Consider the following 7,151-nt stretch of genomic DNA (forward strand, 5'->3'; position numbering starts at 1 on the left):
ACAACACTTTGTTCACGGAACTTCAATAAACTGCCAGATGCTGCTTCAGCAGTCGCTGCATATATGAGTAGTTATCTGAAACAGAAGAACAGGAAACAAACAGCAGAAATATCCTTGTCTAAAGACACTTTAGAAACAACATAAAAACTTGCAGCAACTACTTAGCTGACTCATATTAGTAGTAAACATATTCACTTACGGCATGTCTAGCAATTAATTTAATATGTTCTTCAAACTTCTATATGTATGCTGATAACACTACACTGTAGAGTGTGACCACAATGAAACTAACAATGTAAGGGATATCTTCTACACAAATTCTGGGATGTTAACATCTGAATAGCTGTTCTCTGCAAAACACTGTTTTTTATAGTTGGAGGGTCCAGCATGTGAAGCAAGATACTGAAACTTGTTAAAGACTTACTGAAATTTATCTTTTGATGCAGTTTTAGATTTGAAGTTAACATTTAAATACCTCAGATAATGACTGACTTTTTCAGTAAACAAAATGTCCATGAAAGCATCTAATAATAATTCCATGTCCCACAATGTAATTTTATTTTTTAAAGAGTGGAGCCCCTTCACACTGCAACTAGCAAAAGTTCTACAATCACCTCTGCAGTGATTAGTTTTTTATCAATACAGGTCCATCAGGAGATAGAAAATGCATGAAAAATGTAACAAGAATTGAGATTTTAAGGGCAGAGGGCAAAACATGTCATGTCAAGCACCAAGGGGAAAAAATCCTCCACAACTGTTGGACAGGTAGTAAGAGCAGTAGCGGATTTCTTGCTGTCTGCAGAAGATCATGCAAGGGTAGGTCACATTAGTAAGTGGGTACCATGCAGTTTGATACTAGTGTTATAACCACCTGCACATCAGTACAAATGCATGTTGGAGCACATCAGGCTACAGTGGGGAAGGCCAGTTGCACCCTTTCTGTACTCCAACCTACTTACATTTAATGCCCGATTTAATAAAATTTATACTCTTCCATTTCTGGCACCCTTTCTAGAATACAAACTAGCAAAATTATGAGAATTTGTTGTGTTCCACCACAAAGATAGGAAAACTTCCGTGTTTTCCAAATGAAATTTAGTATTGAGCACAAGATGTTTCACCAATTCACGTTTGGCATTTTCAGTGGTTTTCCTTTCAGTCCTATTCAAGAAACCATTTCTTCCAGTAAATATTTCTCAGCAGGTAACCTATACTGCAAGTTTGCAAAGGCTGAAGTGTTGTTATCATAACAAAACAATTTCAGTTAACATCTGAGGAAAATAGCAGCATATATTAACAATAATATACGGATTAGTGTTAACAAACTGATGTCAGTATCATTCTAAGAAACTTGAAATTCAAAATAATTGAATGTCAGAATGGGTGCTACAGCTACCAATTTTTAAGTAAAGCAGAAAACAAAATGCTACTGTACTTACAAACTTTGAGGTGCCACATGCCTTGACACAGGCTACCAACAACCCACAAGTATTTTTGACATCTCATGCCTCACAGGTACTTAACTGGATTGCAATCTGATGATTGCTGCTATCAACATGAAAGATAATATAGTTGTATCCAGTAACCAAATTTCAAAGCCGATACTGAAATTAAGTTCTAAGTTACAAATTCCAGTATTTACATATACATCACTGGTAATCCATTCACGTGTCATAACATTAAACTCAGTGCAAATGTACATCCATTTTAAGCGAAAGGTCAAGTTTGGCATTGTGTGCAAAACACTATTACTTTATACTTCAAGTTTGCCTCTATAGGACTGTGTAACATTTGCTGCTGCTGGAAGACTATCGGAGCCATAACTGGAACAAAGAGCTCCGAGTTACCACCTGCCAATATAAACAAACTTCAATTTTAAACTGAAGGTGAAATATGTCATATGTATCCAAACCACTACCACATTATTCTTCAAGCTTCTCGCATTATGGCTGTGTGACGTCTGCTGCTGCTGCTGACTTCTGGAGCTATAACAGAAACAAAGAGCTTTGAGTTACCATTTGCCAGTATACTCTTAAGGACTGTAACTGTACCTTCATTTTAAGTGAAAGGTGAAATTTCCCACACATGTATCCAAACCACTAGTACCTTATTCTTCAAGTTTCCCATTTTATAACTGTGTGACATCTGCTGCTGGTGACTGACTTCTGGAGCTATAACTGGAACAAAGTGCTCTGACTTACTGACCGACAATATACATTAAACACTTCAACACAAAACCACTAGTACTCTTTTAATGTACCATAACAAATATATGCTATGCCCTACAGTTAAATCTCCATTTTAAGGGGGAGTTCAAATCTACCAAAAATGTACCCAAACTAGAATTACCTTACTGTTATAATATCCCAAGTATTAAACGGAGACTCATCTGCTGGTGTTGGTGTGCCTCTTGCTCCTCTTCCACACTACTGGTGCCAAGGATCACCTCTACAGGAAGGGTTTCACCTACAGAAAAATAGGTTTCATATCAGCATAAGCACAATAGAAATGATGCCATATTATTTTTGGTGATATATATTACAATGTTTGCGTACAGTATTCTACATGGTACTTGCAGCTTGAATATTTACTTCAAACAAGTTGACAATTGACTCAGTTTTAGTAATGACTATAGCTTCAAGTTTCTTCTTTAATCCTAGCAACACCAACAGGAGGTAAACGTAAAGTTGTGTGTCCTCCTCATCTGAAGGATTTTTTAACCACAGGCACGAGAAAGAAGAAACCACCAAAATAGGTAATAATCCAAACAACTTCTCCATTTTTCATCAAAACATAAGGGGAATAAGAAGCAAACTAGATCAATTAGAAGTTAACATAAATAACAAAAACTTTATGAACAATGCTCAGATCTTATGTTTCTCAGAACACCATATTACAGAAGGAATTGAAATGTTACATATAGACAGTTATAGCCTTGCCACCTACTACTGTAGAGATAGCATGAGAAAACGTGGAGTAGTAATTTTCATTAAGAATAATTTAACTTTTAGATCTGTAGATGTAAGGAAATATTGCAGTGACCAACAGTTTGAAGTGTGTGCAATAGAAGTGACATTAAACAGTTCCAAATTAATAGTAGTTACAGTGTACAGGGCACCAGGAACCAATTTCACAGTCTTTATGGTTCAGTTAGAATTGTTACTATCAACCTTATTTTCTAAAAATAATGACATTATCTTACTTGGGGACTTTAATGTCAACTTCGCAATGGAATGCAACAACAAAGTAGAGCTCCAGAATTTGCTGAGTTCCTACAGTCTTACATCAGTGGTTGACTTTCCTACTAGGATCACACCTGACTGTCAATCTCTGATAGACAATATATTTTTAGATGTAAATTTATACCAGAACTTCACTGTCACTGCAATAGTAAATGGCATATCAGACCATGATGGACAGCTCCTCACTCTACATGACTACAGACCTGTCAAGAAAGCAGTCCCATCCTGGAAGGCAATCAGACTTATGAACAAAGAGACCCTGGAATTTTTTAACCATAAGCTGCAGCATGAAGATTCGAATTCAGTTCGCAGAGTAGATGATGTTGATACAAAGTTCAACATATTCATAAATGAATTCCTATCCCACTTTGAAGAAGCTTTTCCTAAAAAGTTTGTTAGGAACAATATTTCCTCGTCCTTAAAGAAGCCATGGATCACAAAGGGTATTCGAGTGTCATGTAAATATAAGAGAGAACTTTATGTTGCAACCAGAGGGTCAAGGGACAGAGAATTAATCAGCCATTATAACATGTATTGTAAAATCCTAAAGAAAGTTATTCAGACATCAAAAGCACTGTATTATGTAAAAGAAATTGATAACTCCAATAATAAAATGAAGACTGTCTGGCAAATAGTTAACAAGGAGACAGGGAACAATAAAAAAAGAGCTGTAGAAAACTTCATAATCAAACATGAAGGGAATCTTGTGCAAAATCCTGAGATCATAGCTGAAATCTTTAATAAACACTTCCTGTCAGTGTCTGAGCAAATAGGCTGCAAGGGTTCTGTGAATGATGCCCTGACCTTTTTGCGAAATGCTTTCCCTAACAAAATCATCCAAATGCATATTAGACCTGTTACAGTATCAGAAATTGAAAGAACAATTGCCTCCATGAAAACCAAGAACTCCTGTGGAGTAGACAATATTTCTAGCAAATTGTTAAAGCAGTGTTGTACTTCTGTAAGCAATATACTGTGTCATATTTTCAATGCCTCTTTGCAGCAAGGAATTGTTCCTGATAGACTAAAGTATGCTATCGTGAAGCCTCTCTTTAAGAAAGGGGAGAAAACTGATGTTAAAAATTTCAGACCAATATCTCTCCTGTCTGTGTTTTCAAAGGTACTAGAAAAGCTCATGTATTCTAGAATTTTAGAACACCTACATAAATTCAATATTCTCAGCAAACATCAGTTTGGTTTCCGGAAAGGTCTGTCAACTGAACAAGCAATATATGCTTTTATAGATAAGGTTTTGGAATCTCTAAATGAGAAAATGGTGACAACAGGGTTATTTTGTGATTTATGTAAAGCCTTTGACACTGTGAACCACCAAATACTGTTACTGAAGGCAGACCATCTAGGAATAAGTGGTGTAGCAAATAACTGGCTTCAGTCATACCTGACAGAGAGGAGACAGAAAGTAGTCTTAGATAAGTCAGACAATTTGTGTGGTGGAATGATTTCATCGGAATGGAGAGACATAAATTGTGGAGTTCCACAGGGCTCTATTCTTGGTCCTTTACTGTTCCTGTTATTTATAAATGATTTACCTTATTCTTCAATGATTCAGTGCAATTTTACCATCTTTGCAGATGATACTAACATAATGGTTAATGGTCTTAAATGTGAAAATGTTCAAGAGTCTGTTAATACTATTCTTATAGATTTAATGAAATGGTTTACTGCAAATGGCCTTTCACTTAACCTGAGTAAGACTAATTATATTCATTTCACCCCAACTGCCAAAACTGAGGAAGAAATGACTGTTAAATATGCCACACAGGTCATAGAAAGAGTGGAAGTAACAAAGTTTCTAGGCGTGAAGATTGACTGTAGAGTAAACTTGTCCCATCACATTTTAGATCTTTACAAGAGACTCAGCTCTTCAGTTTTTGCAATGCGAATCATCTCTGTCAGTGCAAACTTAATCACTAAAAAAGCTGCATACTATGGTTACTTCCATTCTTTGATGGCATATGGAATTATTTTCTGGGGAAATCAACCTCTTGCAAAGAAAATATTCATTGCTCAGAAGCGTGTTGTAAGAGTTATGTCTGGTGTAGATCCTAGATGCAGCTGCAGAAGCCTATTCCGGAATCTGGGAATTCTTACAACTACTTCTCAATATATATACTCACTTATGTGTTTCATAAGTAAAAACACTGATTTATACAAATGTAACAGTGAATACCATCAGTATAACACAAGGAGGAAACATGATTTCCACACTGAAGGTAAAAATTTGAAGATTGTGCAGAAGGGTGTACAGTCCTCTGGTATAAAGATATTTAATGCTCTTCCTCCAGAAATCAAATGTGAAATTGCCAAAAAATCTACATTTAAAGAGCTTCTGAGGCAATTTCTTTTAGCCATGTCATTTTACAGTTTGGAAGAGTTTATGAAACACAGTGAGAAACGGCCTTAAAATAAGATGTATTGTCATATAAATTGAACATTAAGCTGAACATTCTTGTCACATATGTAACTCTTTTAGTGTTAACTGCTTATATTTAACAGTCTGGGTTATATGACCTTTTCAGGTTTAATTTACTTTGTTTTATACCTGTAATCTGTAGGTCTAAGGATTCTCATTCCATTATATTGTGTTATGGATCATTGTAGTGGTTAAGTAACTTTATATTCTTTACCTGTAAACATAGTGTACAAGTACTTGTCATTGACAATGTAAAAATTGACACACACTACATCCATGTGAAATTGTCACAGTTGGATCCATGGTGTAAGAAATAAATAAAATAAAATAAAATAAAACACATTTTCAATAATGTGTATTGGGGGGAAGGGAGGGTACTGTATTTCCACCCTAAAAAAATATCTTATTTGTTGTTGACATATATTTTAAACAAATACTGATGTATAAGTAGGGCCCTGAACTTCAAAATATTCAATATGACTGTCACTGTGGAAAGTCACATGTACTATTAACGTGTCAAATTTTTGGGATAAGTTTAACCACAAAATTTAAAACATTTATGGAATTCAGTTGAAGACTCCATTAAAAACAATTATCCTTTTCAAAATTTTAAAATATGAAACAGTATCTAATTCCCCAATTCCCCCCCCCCCCTCCCGGCATCGTCAGGGTTAAAAACAAATGATACACAGGAATGAGCACTGATACAATCTGCTATCCGATTAGTCACTAATAATTGCGAGACGACAGTTCATATATCACACAGTGGCATTTTATTAGCACTATCGTTATTACACCTGCAACAATAACTTCCAATTAAATAATTAAGTATTCCGGCACCATATGCAACATAATTTAATGTTTGAAAATGTCAAGGCAAACAGGTGCGGTGGTATCGACAGCCTAAGTAGTCACGACAAATGAAAACTTGCGTGTAAAAATGCACAAAGCACCACACTTTATAGTATGCTCTTATTTTTAAAATAATTAATAAAATAAAAAGTAAATGATTATGCATGCACTGAAATAACCGTAATTGCAATAAATATATTTTTTTCATTACTCACCCAAATCTAGCTCCGAAGGTCTTTGTGAAGAGAAATTCACAATTAAATGTGATTTCTGAAGATGTTTTTTTAAATTCGTTGTCGTCGATTTGTACGATAATTTCTTACCGCACAAAGTACATTTCGCAAACTCTCGATCAAGAGTTTCGAAATATGACCACATTTCGCTTGTCCTCATTTCTTCATGTTGGCAACTATTGGTAGTAATATCAACAACACTAAGAAAAACAAGAACGCGGAACGAAAGTCAATACCCTCTAACGCAACCAAAGGCCGGAAAAACAGTGACACCTGTTCCGGAACACCAAGAATTGCAGAGAAATGAGACGATAGATTCCCATTATTTGCCATCCCCTCTCCCCGATGGCCCATCGTCGTTTCCGTAGCAGTACGAAAATATTTGTTCGC

The 7,151-nt window shown here is 35.5% G+C and overlaps 1 long non-coding RNA gene across 2 annotated transcripts; it reads right to left on the reverse strand.

Annotated features, from left to right (window-relative positions):
• Positions 1-1,751: 1,751 nt before the first annotated feature.
• Positions 1,752-6,913, reverse strand: LOC126249029 (uncharacterized). 2 transcript variants are annotated; one of them, XR_007545590.1, is made up of 5 exons: positions 6,744-6,913; positions 2,350-2,466; positions 2,107-2,177; positions 1,919-1,985; positions 1,752-1,823 (listed from the first exon to the last, which is right to left on the reverse strand). It is a non-coding gene; the product is annotated as an uncharacterized LOC126249029 (long non-coding RNA). The 2 variants fall into 2 exon arrangements; XR_007545589.1 differs by having other exon boundaries at positions 1,775-1,985.
• Positions 6,914-7,151: the final 238 nt, after the last annotated feature.

Source organism: Schistocerca nitens, chromosome 3, assembly GCF_023898315.1.
Source record: "Schistocerca nitens isolate TAMUIC-IGC-003100 chromosome 3, iqSchNite1.1, whole genome shotgun sequence".
NCBI classification, from domain to species: domain Eukaryota; kingdom Metazoa; phylum Arthropoda; class Insecta; order Orthoptera; family Acrididae; genus Schistocerca; species Schistocerca nitens.